Genomic DNA, 17,205 nt, shown 5'->3' with positions numbered 1-17,205 from the left:
GTACACCCCTGCTTATGGTATTGTCTTGTTTCTAATTTATATCGTGGACCTGGGTTTGATGAGTAAGTCGTTTAAGGCAATATTTGGGGTACCCTGTTTAAGCCAATATTTGGGCCTTAGTATGGGATTGACTGTCATATACACTGGCTGTCTATGCAACATCTAAAGTGACTGAGATAGGTCTTATGCCAGTTTTAACAATATTCCAGCAACATCATGGCAATCGAAACCAGAAATGGGCTTCACACATTGTACCCATGTGGGTATCTTCAGCATGATGAACATTTTAACAACTAGGCTCCCCCACCGCCCCATACAACATCTAAAATACCTATCTTTAGCAACAACATATTCCTCAGAAGTCAGAAGTCCTCCTTGGGGTACACATAAGCATTTTTATGTCCATTAAAAATCCCATGACAGCTGTAGCCATTTTTGCAGTAACAGTATTTACAAAAGCAAAAACTTCCCCGGCAGGGACCCTACAGCCAAGTGCAGGTAACTCTAGCCATCAACATCGTACCTCACTCTTCATGCTGTTGTTCTATGTGATTGATGTGGATGATCCTTTCAGAAGTTTACTTCGCCCTTCCCTGTATTTTGAGTGTTAAAGTGTAACAGCGTGTGTGTATGGTTCCTTTTCTTCTGCATAGGCGCTAGATGGAATTTATAGGTTGCTTTTTTTCATTCATGAATTGCATTCTGCTGACAGATTCCTTTCAACCTATCATGTGACAGTGCCTATCTATCTTCCTGTTTTCATGGTTCCTGCATCCGGTAACACACACCATAGTGCGAATGTGCTGGACATGTGGAAAACTCTTGCAGCATATAATAAGAGAAGTGTGGGTATCAATGTTTGCAATAGTTTAATTTATCAGTGAGCCATCAGGGCCTGCAGCTATTTGCAGGCCTAAAAATCTACAGGCCCTGACTGAAATCTGCAGGCCCATTTGGTTAAAGTCAAACCCAAAAAAGCAAAAAGAACCAAAACAAAATAGACTACATTGTACACAGTTTTAAGCGAAGCCAATGGCACTGAGAGAAGTTAATATTTGTTACGCTGGTTTTGACATTCCAGTGCCAGATTGCTAAAACACCAGGCAGTGAAACTGTAGGTCATCATAACATGATGGATGGTGGATGATTCCCATATGTCATGAAAGGACAAATTGGGAAACATTCTCGTTGAAAATGATTGACTGATAATTTACTGAAGGCCATAATGGTCAGCACATATTTGAAACTGCCAGCCCAGCACTGGGCCTCTGGGCTGGTGGGTTATATTGAACACTGGAGGGCATCTGTGAAAATAAACAACTTTTTGATGGTTTTAGCAGGGGCAAGGCTGGTCAAGGGCTTAACTCCCCCTGAGGGATTAAAGGCTCGGTTTGAAGGCGTATGCTGCTGCACTGCCCATTGGGATCTGCTCTGTGGCTATATGGAGCTGGCTGAATTCTATCAGCTGGACAAGCGCTTGTGTGAGCATGCTCGGTTTGGCCAGTCGGTTCTCTCAACTGGTGGTAGCTTTTAGTCCTGCTATTGGGATTGGCTTTAACTTTCCATTTTTCCCCTCTCAGTGGTCGTGTGCAATGGACAAGTTTTGTTTTGAAGAGTCCCTTATGTTTCCACTTTTCTTAATGTTGGCTTTAGGGGTTGGGACTTATAGATGGGTGTGTTATCGAGCAGCCAGTCAACATACAGGCTTGACAGTATGGGTCCCTACCTTAGTCACACACCCTGCCTTGAGTGACACAGACACCATATACCGGTATATGGTCTCTGAGTGACATCAGTGGTCAGATGACTCAATAAGTGTCATTTTCTATTTCCATAAGGTTACAGATTGTCACTTTAATGTAACGTTTGTCAGACGGAATACCACTTTTGAGTCTTTGCAAGTCTGTCTAATGCTTATATATACCCCAAGGAGGACTTCTTCAGAAATAGAATTATACAAACGTGTAGAGGTTATGAATTCTTTTAAGAAAGTCCTCCTTGGGATACGGCCTCCCTGATTTGTTCAGAAATCTGTCTGATTTGTTCAGCATGAAATATGAGGTACAAGGTTGATGACTACATTTACCTGCTCTTGGCTTTCGGGGACTCTGGCAGGGCCCTGTAAGGGTGGTCTCTCAAAACAGGACAAAGTTTTTGTTTTTGTAAATATTTTTACTGCAAAGTATTGCAAAATAATGCTTATATGTATCCCAAGGAAGACGTTCTTCAAAGCATTTAATACCTCCACAGGTTTGTATAAATTTTGTATGGATTACATAAATAATTATAAAGGCCTATTATATTCTTCTCATCTCTTCAATTTCTCACTATATATGTTCTGCTATATGATGCGTAAGAGCTGATCCATATAGTGAAACAGGAGACATAATCCATCAGAAAGAGGTATTAATAGCAGCTGTATTAAAACATTTAGTCAGCTTGTGTGCATGAACACCACCTGAAAAACAAGTGGGAAATTATGCCTGAGCATTGCTTTTCCTTTTCCTGCCATCTGCACTGATATAGAGGTTGCATACAATGTAATACAATATGTCTTGTGTCATGTGAACCAGCCCAACTTCATTAATACTGCACACACAGCAATAAACAGGAATAGCTACTTATGAAAATATACATGCATAGGATGTCTATATTTTTGCCTACCAACCTACCAACATGCATTTCACAAATACCTTTGTAACCTTGGAAGGAAAATAAATCTTGGCTTACATATGTATCTATTGGGTACATAGATCATTCAGTGCCTGCATAGGGGGTCCAGTGTCAACATGCCTTGTACATTTCAGTGAATATTTTCTGAAAACGGGTGGTGGGGTAGCCTAATGGTTAAAGCATCTGCTCGTCACACTGAAGACCCGGGTTTGATTCCAAACATGGGCACCATGTGTTGCGCTCCTGTCTGGTGTCTCAATGGAATATTCCTAAAAGTGGCATAAAACTAAATTCATTCATTCACTCACTCTAAAAACACTAGTGCTGGTGGTGATGATGGTGCTGTATGAGGGACCATTCATGATTTATGGTTGGGGGCTAGGGGAGGAGGGGGTGATGATGATTATTTAGTCACCCATTTTGTTCAGGGGAGGTAGTTGGGTTATCAATGTTGTAAATATGAATTTTATAAGATTATGCTTCAAAATTGTGGAAAGGTGGGTAATTGATTGTGTATGTGACCTGCAAAGCGTTTTGGGGAGGGTATGCCATGGCCTCTGTACATAAATTTTAGTGGGGTCATTAACATTGTGCATGCATAATGGACCCTCATTGCCATAAATTATGAATGGTCACTAATGAGGACTTTGCAATAGTCTCGGTCCTCTATGTATCCCGATACTGAGGGGCAGCGAACATTATGCTTTGACATATTGTCACATTCCCACCAGGGCCCCGTTTCACAAAACTCTCGTAAGGCTAAGGTCTCGCAACTTTTCTGGTAGCATTCGTACCTCCTAAACTGTAACATAGGAAGCAGGAATGATACGAGAAAACTTACGAGACCTTAGGCTTACAGGACTTTTGTGAAATGGGGCCCAGGATACACACTTTTGTGTATGTAGGCTACGAGATCAAGTGCTGGGATGTTTGCCTTCATTCAGGGCCAGTATTCGTTTAGTCTGTTAGGTCTAAGATGAAGAAGCAGCCTTATTTTCAGCGTACATTTCTTCCACAAAAACCTTGACAACAGTGTGTGAATCTGTTGGCCAAGTAGCCATACTTGTCATCTGTTAGGCAAGTAGCCATAATAGTCATCTGTTAGGCAAGTAACCATACTAGTCATCTGTTAGGCAAGTAACCATACTAGTCATCTGTTAGGCAAGTAACCATACTAGTCATCTGTTAGGCAAGTAACCATACTAGTCATCTGTTGGGCAAGTAGCCATACTAGTCATCTGTTGGGCAAGTAACCATACTAGTCATCTGTTGGGCAAGTAACCATACTAGTCATCTGTTTGGCAAGTAACCATACTAGTCATCTGTTAGGCAAGTAGCCATACTAGTCATCTGTTAGGCAAGTAACCATACTAGTCATCTGTTGGGCAAGTAGCCATACTAGTCATCTGTTAGGCAAGTAACCGTACTAGTCATCTGTTAGGCAAGTAACCATACTAGTCATCTGTTGGGCAAGTAACCATACTAGTCATCTGTTTGGCAAGTAACCGTACTAGTCATCTGTTAGGCAAGTAGCCATACTAGTCATCTGTTGGGCAAGTAACCATACTAGTCATCTGTTTGGCAAGTAGCCATACTAGTCATCTGTTAGGCAAGTAACCGTACTAGTCATCTGTTAGGCAAGTAACCATACTAGTCATCTGTTAGGCAAGTAACCATACTCGTCATCTGTTGGGCAAGTAGCCATACTAGTCATCTGTTAGGCAAGTAGCTGTACTAGTCATCTGTTTGGCAAGTAGCCATACTAGTCATCTGTTAGGCAAGTAGCCATACTAGTCATCTGTTAGGCAAGTAACCATACTAGTCATCTGTTAGGCAAGTAGCCATACTAGTCATCTGTTACGCAAGTAACCGTACTAGTCATCTGTTAGGCAAGTAACCATACTAGTCATCTGTTGGGCAAGTAACCATACTAGTCATCTGTTGGGCAAGTAACCATACTAGTCATCTGTTGGGCAAGTAGCCATACTCGTCATCTGCTGGGCAAGTAAAAGTACTAGTCATCTGTTAGGCAAGTAACCATACTAGTCATCTGTTAGGCAAGTAACTGTAATAGTCATCTGTTGGACAAGTAGCTGTAATAGTCATCTGTTGGGCAAGTAGCCATACTAGTCGTCTGTTGGGCAAGTAAAAGTACAAGTCATCTGTTAGGCAAGAAACCATGCTAGTCATCAGTTGGGCAGGAAGTCATACTAGTCATCAGTTGGGCAAGTAACTGTACTAGTCATCTGTTGGGCAAGTAACTGTACAAGTCATCTGTTGGGCAAGTAGCCATGCTAGTCATCTGTTGGGCAAGTAGCCATGCTAGTCATCTGTTGGGCAAGTAGCCATGCTAGTCATCTGTTGGGCAAGTAGCCATTAGGGCAGCACAGTATTAACAGTATACAGATATATCACAATATGCTTTTAAAACGATACCTATTGCAATATTTTTTCTGAGAATCAGTATATTGGGTAAAGAACATATATGAAGTTTTTGTGATAATCTTTATGAGTTACGCAATAAAATCTATGCTTATTGATAACAGATGTTTTCCTTTCTTTTTAAACGACTAAATGCATGCTGTAATCCTATAAATTGTATAAAAAGGAAAATAGTATCCAACTTAATTTTGAGATTGCTGTTACCAGAACCATAACATATATGTTTAGGGACTTACTATGTAGAATGTAGGATTGACATGCACAATTAATGCCACACATTGTCAGACACTGAAGGTCCAAATACATTGCAATTCGTATCACAATATGGGTACCTATATTGCAATATATTGCAATACAATTTTGTACAATGCACAGCCCTAGTAACCATTCTGGTGACCTGTTGTAAGCACAAACTGGCAGCTGCAGGGACTAGCAACAGTCTAATGTGTTGGGTCGGTAGCACATCAGCTATTACATACAGGCCATCTTGTGAAAGTAAACACAGGCTAGTATTATCATTGGCAAGTGATAATGAAGGTTTCTAATGTGAAACGAGCAGTTTAAACTTGTTGGAGAGGGTAAACTCATGTTGGTTCATTCTTCAGGGCTCACTGTCAACAAGCTACTTATCTAACCGATGCAAATAATCTGAAAAGTTTACTTTATCCTGTTTTGAAGTCTCCAGTACAAAATCTGTAAAAGCATATGCATATAGACATTCATGTATTTCACATTTGATTTAACAACAAATTTAATGAAAAGAATGACATAATTAACTACTGGTAACTATGCAGTTTGTTAGGATTATTCCAAGGATATGGAACCTGTCTGTTGCTAGTACTCATCAAGGATATGTAACTTGTCTGTTGCTAGTTCTCTTCCAAGGATATGCAACTTGACTTGCTATTTCTCTTTCATTATTGACCATATACCTGGCTCACATTCGTCACATGTGCCTGTGCCATTATGCACTTTCCTGCCTGTGCCAACAATAACAATTGTACCATAAATGACAACATACAGCAATGAAAATATCAACTTGAAGTCTAACGTTGTTGATCACTGAAAACAATGGCGGCTGGTAGTATGAGCAAAAGTCACGGTCGAATGTCGTCACTTTCAGTAGTGACGTCATTTGTGTTGTTCTGTGACGTGTCTATATTTGTAAAATGTGTGTCAGTGACCTCCGTCGTTTTGTTGTTGGCAGTAAATGCTTCTAAACCGTTGCTGCTGTTTTTATTCTTATTTTATTAAAAATTCTATCCATTTTAGCTGTAATAACGGTAATGCTATTTTTCAGGGCATTATCATTTTCAGAAACCCTCGGTCTTTTCAATTGCCCTCCTTCGTCCGGCAGTTAATGAAAGACCTCAGGCTTCTGCAAATGATAATGCCCTGAAAAATAGCGTTACCCTTATATTAGTAATGTTAATGCTGATATTTGAATTGGAATGGAAATTCCAGTTTTCACCATTTTTGACCTGTTTATAGTAGTCTTGAGTATGTTGTTTTAAGAGCCAGGACTCAGATGTTTACTCAGTGATCTGGTACAGGACTTACGCATGTTGCTGATGCACCTGCTTCTGTGCTGAATGTGTTGTCCATGTGACGAATAGTAAAACACCACAAAGATATCCATCAGGATCACTGGAAACATACAATGGTCAATAAGTGGCAGTTACTGTCTCTATTCTGCAACAGTCCAACTACATTCCCCCCTTATGTTCACGGGTGGAATTATCTTGGATAATTCAGGAAAATGCAGTTTTGGCATGGGTAGACAGTCTGTAGTAATAAACCTAGGAATTTTTTTATGTGGGTCCCGATTCTTGATGGGACCACCATGTCACTTTTAGGTGGGCCCCTTTCATACTTGAGTGTTTGAAGTTTTCCGCTAAATGTACTTATTTGTACTAATTTGCTGATAAACTGTGTTAAGTAAGCATGTAATTTCTCATGAATGAAAACCCAAACTGGAAGTTACCAAATGAATGATTTCTAGACACACGTTTTCATGGGCATAATGTATTACAACCCCTGTTCAGGGATACTATTGCATGTGGATTTAAACGGGTTTACTTTATACTCTTTTGTGCGATTGCTCTGAATGATAACAGTATTCCTTGCATCATATATACTTTGGCTGCACTTGTATTTTTTGGATGCTCCATTTTCCAATATTTTGTGTCCTCAGGATACAACCCAGAATTACTGTAAGAGGCAGTACATATTTTCATGCCAAAGGGCGCAGAAACATATTCTAGTTTCATATTTATAGGATATTAAACGAACATCCCCTTTCATATCAAGTTTACGTCCCAAGTGAAATAATTTTGGTTTGTCACTCGCTAAAAGCTCATGTAATGCAGATTAATACATCATACTGGTGATTGGAATGTCAACCACTTCACTCCTGGAAAACATACGCTGCGTAGAGGCAATGTATTTCCTATATGGTGCCTAATCACAAGAAAATAAACAAATCAAGACAGAATAAAGTCGTAATCAAAATTTAATTCTTTTCAGTTGAGGATTTGTTTTCAAAAGCAATAATAGAATCCATGAAAACACTTGTGAAGTGTAAATATTTTGAACTTGACTATGTGACCTAAATCTTGCCTGCAGTCAGTCGCCTATCACTGTTGGGCTAGTCGTCATGTTGAGAAGTTTTCACAAAGAAGAAGATTCAAGGGAGCATTTAATTAGGCGCAGCAAACTCAAAGCAAAGATGAATGTGAATAACAGGGAACTGTATGTCTCAAATAGTTGAGCTTAATGGTCTTCATTGGAGGACGAGTTACTGTAAATAATTCGGCGACACTTTGCGCAGGATGCCAGTGACGCCTTCTCATCTCGGTTTGGAATTCCCACTTGTCGAGATTCGATGTTCATGTTGAAGACTCCACTGAAAATTGGGTCTGAAAACACAGCCTACCACCTCGAACGAAGACGATTTCAAGCCTATTATGTTCAGATTCTGGGAAGTGCTTTTGACCCCTACATAAGAAACCATGGGAGGCATGGCAGTGACAATATGTTTGTGCGGGAGGACGCGAATGGATGCGGCTGACAGTGGCAGTGATAGAGATACAAGAATGCCGCTCGTCTTTTGATGTTGTGTGTTGCTGTGCAGTCCTGACAACATACACGCAGAGGGTATTCAATCTCTTGATAACATTCACAACTCCTCCAACCAATTGTCTATCAATTTTGATGAAATCAATAATTTTTACGGGCGATGCCATATTTGTTTACACTCATGAGAGGCCTAGACGTACTTGTTTACATATTTTTATAGTTTGTTTCCTTTTGGTTTTTATTACAGAATCTTGAGTTATCATAGAATTGAAAGTATTGTGAGTAACCACACTAAATGAAATAACTTGAGTTATCATAGAATTGAAAATAGTGCTAGTAACCACACTAAATGAAATAAATTTATCTAATTCCATAGAAGTGTTTTCGTTTTACATGCTCTCAGGTGTGTAAACTTGAATGAAAATCATGAATGGAATGAGTGATGAAAGTATACTACCGACAAGAAATAAGGGAACTAATGAAATAAAAGCGAATTTGAAACTGATTTAAATATCCACTAAATCAATTTTAGGTGTCAAGTTCAATATCTGGTGTGTCCACCATGTTGGGCAACACATTCACGGCACCTTGATGGCATGCTGTTAATCAATTTCCGGATGGTTGCCCGTGGTATTGCCCGCCATTCCTCTTGGAGAGCTGCACCAAGCTGGGCCAGGTTGGTGGGTCCTGGGTCCCTGGCGTACACCCTTCGACCAAGAACTTCCCAGAGATGTTCAATTGGGGACAGGTCTGGGGACTTAGAGGGCCAGTCCAATGTCTGGATACCTTCTTGTCGGAGATAAGCGGAGAAAATTCGGGCCCGATGTGGTCTGGCATTATCATCTTGGAATACAAAATTTCGACCGATAACTCTAGCCAATGGAGCCACAACAGGACGCATATATTTGGTCAACGTATCGCTGACCAGTCATGGCTCCGTTGATGATGACCAAATCTGATCGTCTGTCATGTGTAATCCCACCCCACACCATGACACTATACCCCCATATCGATCATGGTCAAGAATTGCTGCTCTAGCATATCGCTCCCTGCTCCAACGCCAACAACGTTTTTCTGCCATCTGTGAATCGTAGGCAAAACCTTGATTCATCAGAGAACATGGTGTAACGCCAGTGGCGCATAGCCCGTCCCTGATGCTGCCTAGCCCATGCCAATCTTTGGCACTTATGGTGAGCTGAAAGGGTGACACCCTTAAAAGGCCGTCTTGCTTTCAGACGAGCTTGATAGAGTCGCTTTTTAACGGTTGATGTTGAAATGCGTCTTCCAGTGAGTGTGCAGAATTCTCTATTGATGGCAGGGGCCAATTTAAACCTATCGCGTAGAGCAATTAACGTAATGAGACGATCTTGTCGGGGTGTTGTTGATTTTGGTCTACCACGCCCAGGTCTTGTTGCAACCCCACCTGTTTGACGGTACTTATCCCACAGGTGTGAAATTACACTTTTTGATTTACCCATCTGCCGGGCAACTTCACATAATGATGTCCCCTCCTCTATCATCCCCACAATTCTCCATTTTGTTGCTTCACCGAGATACTGCCTCAGAGGCATTTCTGTCAGTAACTGTCAATCTCTATTGCATTAGTGATTGCGACTTCTCCAGTACATTTACAGGAGTTAACTTCTGTACGCACACGTGTAGCACGCGCTGGGCATGCGTTATGCGAAATTCCATTGTCATTGGATGTTGTGTTTGGGAGATACGCCACGATAACGGACCCTGTCACAGTCAAAGTCATCTACATTCAATTTCTTGGTTCCCATATTTTCTGTCGGTAGTATAGTACCAGTAATGTCAAAGTTCATGTACTAGCCAATCAAATCACTCAAAGGTGTTATGAAACACCTTTACAAAGTACCACGTGGGTTATATCCTACAGAACTCCAGATAAAGCGTGTATTTACGTATTTTACACAATAAAAATCACATTTACTCAATTAATTACAAATCTGGGAGTACAAAAACTGCATAAGAATCACTTAAAACCCAATAGGTCTATAATACCCTGCATACATTACTCAGTTAATGAAACTGACTTGCTTATGATTGGTTGTGGCACCCAAGCTCATCAAAAGCATCAGTTATTGGTAGGCAATCCCAATATATACATATACCATTATTGCTGAAGCCACTGTCCGGGGTTTATTCTAAAAGTCACATGACTTCCATGTTGAGTATTTACTAGTGGCTGTCAGGTGTTTGGCAATATGACAATTACTGGAAACAAATAGTCTACTGAGATGCATTTATGTTTATATATTTAGAAGAATTAAGTACTAATAAGGATAAGAAACTCTGTGTAAAAGTACTCAATTCTTTTAACTGGTGTCGTAAGAGGTGACTAACGGGATTGGGTGGTCAGGCTCGCTGACTTGGTTGACACATGTGATCGGTTCCCAATTGCACAGATCGATGCTTATGCTGTTGTTCACTGGATTGTCTGGTCCAGACTCAATTATCTGCAGACTGCTGCCATATGGCTGGAATATTGCTAAATGTAGCCTAAAACTAGACTCACTCACTTTTAACTGGTGGGAGTATACAAAATGATAGTTACTCCTCAAGAAATGCAATTACTCACACATAAACAGACAGAGTAAATACACAATTGCTTGAATAATTATCTGGAGCTCTGATCCTACTTATTACTCTTAGGACTTAGGATAATATACTCTTTGCAAAAAGTAGGCGATAATGAACTTTCAGTTTGGATAGGAAGTGTAACGTTTCAAAGACAGACAACTTATGAACACACCACCATTTCCCTCTATTACCACCCCTAAACACAACGCATGATATGCACGTGCACAAAGCAGTAACCCCATACACGTGCATGGGATCCCATTCTTGATTTTGACGTTTCTTCTAGAAGGTTGAGAAATCATTTAGAACATTAATTTTGACACACATCTTGCATCACAATCACTATAATTTTTATAGTGTTTGTTTCTAGTTGTTTGTTTTAATATGAAAATTGTATACATGCAAATTACATGCCATACACCTATCAGCTTTTAAAAGCAACTACATTCCAAATAATTATGGTTGTAAGGAAGTGCAAGTGGTGATGCACTCTCAAAACATTCAATAGTATCATATCAACATCGCCTAAATATTTTCAATTGTAAATAAAAACAAAATGAAGATTGCCTACTCTTTTTTTTAAGAGTATATGCACAGTAACTTGAACCCCTTCAGAATCTGAATCTCATGTCCTTTTTCAGAGTTGTCTCCCCTGGACCAAGATATCAGAAAGTGATAGTTTGCCATGCGTTGTTATGTTCCTTGCAGATCAAGATGATTTATTCATACTACATTTGATATCAGTATGTTTATATGCAGTATTTTTATGATAACAAATAAGTAATGTATATCTCTCTTTTTCTGGCTTTGCAATGCCTTGTCATTTTCAGAAAGTCGATATCTAAACAGGAAACAGTAAAATCGGAAGGTATCAATTCAAAATTATACACATTTTGAATATGGATGCATGGTTGAATAATTGTGTAATTATCCTATTATTTTCTCACTCTAAGGGGATAACAATGTGTTATATAGTTTGGCATGTTTCCATGATTTTTATATAACTTCAAGTTTATCTTGATGAACATTTACAGGGCTACATATAGTGCTTTGTTACTTGGACTGGTTCAGTCCAATACAGTAAAGTGCAACCTAGCTATCAGTCTAACTTGCACCAGGTGCAAGTAAATATAACCATGTATTAAGTCCATTTTTTGAGTGGACACAGATCAGATTAATACATCTGGATAATTCAAAAGCATATTTCGTTCATCACATATCACAATTAAAGCAGTGTAACTGGAATTTGGTTGGTGTCACCAGAGACCATATAATAGATGGTCTCTGGTGTCACTAGGTTTATATCTCAGGTTGAACCTCATCAGTGATTGAAATAATTTTTCAACTCAACCTGACACCTGGGCTGGGGGCCCATAAATGTTGCCTGCCCGTCTTGAAAGTAATTGCCTGTCCACCTTTTTAACATACTTTTTCGCAATAACTTACAAAAATGCAGCCATTTTGTAACAAATACAAACGAGTAAGTAACACTCTCTTTGATTGGATTTTATTGAACCATGTGACTACAGATATCCAATCATAGCATAGCTTACTAAGTCAGCCAGTTTTTGTGTCCTGCTATCTTCACTGGCTGAAGAGTTGTCCTTGTATAATTATGGAATAGACTTTAAACTTTCATTCATCTTTCTAAAATCAAAATATGACATGACAATTAGAATGGAATGATCGTCCTGAGAGGGAACTGAAAGTAGGTCAACCATAAAAATTTCAGCCAGACAATCGGGCTGGTGGTGAGAATTTCCAGGCAGTCCGACTAAAAATTTACTGGCCACAGGGAGTCAGACAGGCCGTTATTTCGATCACTGCACCTCATGCTTGTCGTAAGAGGTGACACATGTTGTTGTGACCCAATTGTGTAGACTGATGTTCATGATACTGATCACTGGATTGTCAGGTCCAGACTCAATTATTTATAGACTGCTGCGACATAGCTGGAATGTTGCTGTGTGCAACATTAAATGACAAACAATCAGTCAATCTATGTATAGCTAACTGTGCATCAAACTAGTGCCAGCTAGTGATAAATACATAAAATCTCTCATGAATAAGGTGTAATTACAGAATACTTTATCTTAACAAGAAAGTTCTACATGTGTCTGCAGCTCTCACAAAGCCTTATACAAATACTGAATACAGTACTTATACACCGTGATGTATTTACACAGGGCACAGTTTCATAGTGCTACAAAATCAAGAATAAAGTAACCAAACATTTTTTTATTTAAAAGTTGGGAACTTTGAGTTTATGAAAAAAGAGATGATTTTCAGTGGTTCAGTTGTAAACCAAGTCGTATCATCAAAAGCAATAAAGGTGGGACAAGGTTATGTGATAAATGATACGATGTATACAAGCATATCATATGTCTAGCTTTGTTACTGTCCGATCAAATGTGATTTGTATCTGCAATTGCGTATCTGCATGTATACTACTCAACAACTCTTAAGGAGAAGACTTTTGACTTCATGTGACTAGTTCGCTCTTGAGCAAATGTTGAGTAATATAGGTTAAACTTCCAAGCAGCCATTGTGAAAACATTTGTGTGGACTTTCATCTTCCTTACTTCTTATGTGTGACGTAATGCCAGTTATAGCTGGGATATTTTGGCATTAAAGAACTAAGATAATTCATACTACAACATTTGAAATGCAGCTTGAGGCAGTTACTATATTTAGTTGGTTTACAAAATTTTGTATTGTTCTTTCACTGTTGAAGACAAACAGATCCTTTTAGTTGTACATTGTGTGGTTGAAAGTATGTTTTAACAAAAAACTCAATTCAGTTTCTGAATTTCTTGAATTTATGCCTCTTGAGTGCATTAACAAGGCACAAGAACGCAGCCATTTTCCTGCCTGAACCAACCATGCAACTGGATATATTATATCAAACTCCTCATCCCTGCAAGCATTGTAAACTTTTTGTGTGTATATTGTATTTCCCACTCAATCCTCTTCACAAAACTAAACCAATTTATGTGATATTTCATGATCCTTATTTTAACGTATCTATATGTTTTTTTAAAAGTATTGGTATTGAAATAGTATCATACTAGTTTTCATTTTTGTTTAATGTTACAAGCTGTCATACTGGTAGTGAGGTGGTTGTGTAGATTCATTATAGTGATTAAAGCATTCCCTCCTCATGCTTAACACCCAGGTTCAATTCCTCACACAGATACAGTATGTGACCATGTCTGGTGCCCCTCACCATAGTATCGCTGGAATACAGCTTAAAGAGGCATAAAACTAAACTCATTCACTCATGCTGGTAGTTCCAGTTACCCAAATGTATATATAATGACCTAAACATATATTTTGATTGCCAACATTAGCTGACTTATCAGCTCATTATGGACTAAATGTCAGCTCAACACACTAGTCCACAGGTCCTGGGTCAGATTTGTCATATTTGAATTGTTTGAAAGGCTCAGTTGATGTTCAGTTAATTTTTGATAATAAATGAGTCTTGTCACTGGAGAAGTATTCCACTTACTGCCATTATGCTGAGTTGGCAGTTTTAGTGACCTTGTGATCAACACAGCCAAATTATACTTCAAGGTCATACAGCACTAATACTGTATGGCTTGCTAACAAGTGAAGGTTATGGAGTAGTTGGTTATATGGTATAATTGGGCAAAATTTAGCCTGTGAACTCTCTCTAACCCTATGCTCTTCTTTGACCACGTCAGGTTATAAACCATCAACGAATAGTACTGGGGGAATGAAGTTTGTAGTAAGGTTTAATATTTTCAAGTCTTAGTGACTTGGTAACCATTGTTGGACCTCGACTGAAGAGGATTTGGTCCCAAGGTGCTAGGAAACCTGTATCATGACAGCATCCTTGCTTATTGTTAGAGAGCACGGGAACATTTCCATTCAACCATATAGTTAGTCATCACTTTCTGACTGTTGGTGTATAAAGATATGTCGATGGCCTGTGGTGTTTCTACTCACTGTAATCAGTGAGTAATCAGTGAGACTGGTCTCCAGTCCTGGAGGACAAGCATTCCCCCTGAACCAACCTTGTGGGCAGGTATAGTTTAGTGAGTGAGTGAGTTCGGTTTTACGCTGCTTTTAACAATATTCCAGCAATATCACTGCAGGGGACACCAGAAATGGGCCTCAGACATTCTGTCCATGTGGAGAATCAAAACCAGGTCTTTCGTGTGACGAACAAAGGCATGAACCACGAAGCCACACCACCACCCCTATCAGGTCTAAGCATTTTCTTGACATGGAGAAGGATATGACCACTATGGACGCAGGTCAGTCATGATTTTGGATGGTATCAGAGTTGGAATAATTTGACATCCTGCAGCAGTACAGGACAAATTTTATGGATAGCAACTTCTTGGGTTTTATTTTAGTTGCTATCCATAAAATTTGCCCTGTATTACTATGCCAACTTCTAAATGCCTTTGAAGAATCACGTCCTGCAGCAGTGTCTGATGACAAGTGTGTATTACAGCAATTATGCCACCCTTTTTAATAAACTGGATTACAGACCCGTCAACAGTACAGTTATGGAAATAAAGAAAAAGAAAATGGAAATTTCCATTTTTTTCCTTGCCAACTGGACAAATATTTACTTATTATTCAGCAAACACCACTTGAGAGAAAAAAATGGAAAATACAACAGCATATTTGTTTGCAATTTTTACTCTGTTTAGGAAAGATTCACTGTAATGGCATTTGTGAATGTTCTCGATGTTGTAAACAAGCAAGAGTTCCACACCCTTGACGACAACGCCCTCTAAAAGTCACCTGTAGGTATGAAAGACGATAGGAATGTGACATGTTTTGATCTTGATACACATTTAACCTTGATTACAGGCATGCATGCATGCTTCTAACCTTTTAAAATAGAATTTCAAGGAACATGGAAAATTGATAGGGAGCACTGCTTGATTCATTCAGAAGCTCTGAACATCAATGATACACTGCAACATGGTATTTTCGCGGTTAAAAGAAGTGATTTTATTGGATAAATATTGGTTTCTAATTGTGCTTTTTCGGTACACTCTGCCATAAGGATCGTGATGATTGGTCAAAATCATGCATGTGTCCAAAGGCAGCCAATCATTATTAATTATTATTGGAGCAAGCGGCAAATCACCTCAGCAGACCTCATTCCTGTCCGACTTGTGGAGCACACTGGTGATGACATGTGTAGCCAGCTGCAGATCACCTCAGCAGACCTCAGCCTTACCTGACATGTGGAGCCAGCTGCAGATCACTTCTCCTCAGCAGACGTCAACCTTGTCTGGCATGTGGAACAACCTGCAGATCACCTCAGCAGACGTCAACCTTGTCTGGCATGTGGAACAACCTGCAGATCAACTCAGCAGACGTCAACCTTGTCTGGCATGTGGAACAACCTGCAGATCACCTCAGCAGACGTCAACCTTGTCTGGCATGTGGAACAACCTGTAGATCACCTCACCAGACGTCAACCTTGTCTGGCATGTGGAACAACCTGCAGATTGGAGGACCACTAGGATAACTCCTGTGGATAGAGGGCCAATATAATAACTCCTGTGGATAGAGGACCAGTAGGATACCTCGTGTGGATAGAGGACCAATAGGATACCTCCTGTGGATAGAGGACCAATAGGATGACTCCTGTGGATAGAGGACCAATAGGATACCTCCTGTGGATAGAAGACCAATAGGATACCTCCTGTGGATAGAGGACCAATAGGATACCTCCTGTGGATAGAGGACCAATAGGATACCTCCTGTGGATAGAGGACCAATATAATAACTCCTGTGGATAGAGGACCAGTAGGATACCTCGTGTGGATAGAGGACCAATAGGATACCTCCTGTGGATAGAGGACCAATATAATAACTCCTGTGGATAGAGGACCAATATAATAACTCCTGTGGATAGAGGACCAATAGGATACCTCGTGTGGATAGAGGACCAATATAATAACTCCTGTGGATAGAGGACCAGTAGGATACCTCGTGTGGATAGAGGACCAGTAGGATACCTCCTGTGGATAGAGGACCAATATAATAACTCCTGTGGATAGAGGACCAATATAATAACTCCTGTGGATAGAGGACCAATATAATAACTCCTGTGGATAGAGGACCAATATAATAACTCCTGTGGATAGAGGACCAATATAATAACTCCTGTGGATAGAGGACCAATATAATAACTCCTGTGGATAGAGGACCAGTAGGATACCTCGTGTGGATAGAGGACCACTAGGATACCTCCTGTGGATAGAGGACCAATATAATAACTCCTGTGGATAGAGGACCAATATAATAACTCCTGTGGATAGAGGACCAGTAGGATACCTCCTGTGGATAGAGGACCAATATAATAACTCCTGTGGATAGAGGACCAGTAGGATACCTCGTGTGGATAGAGGA

Source organism: Haliotis asinina, chromosome 6, assembly GCF_037392515.1.
Source record: "Haliotis asinina isolate JCU_RB_2024 chromosome 6, JCU_Hal_asi_v2, whole genome shotgun sequence".
Classification (NCBI taxonomy): domain Eukaryota; kingdom Metazoa; phylum Mollusca; class Gastropoda; order Lepetellida; family Haliotidae; genus Haliotis; species Haliotis asinina.
This window is presented reverse-complemented; position numbering follows the sequence as displayed.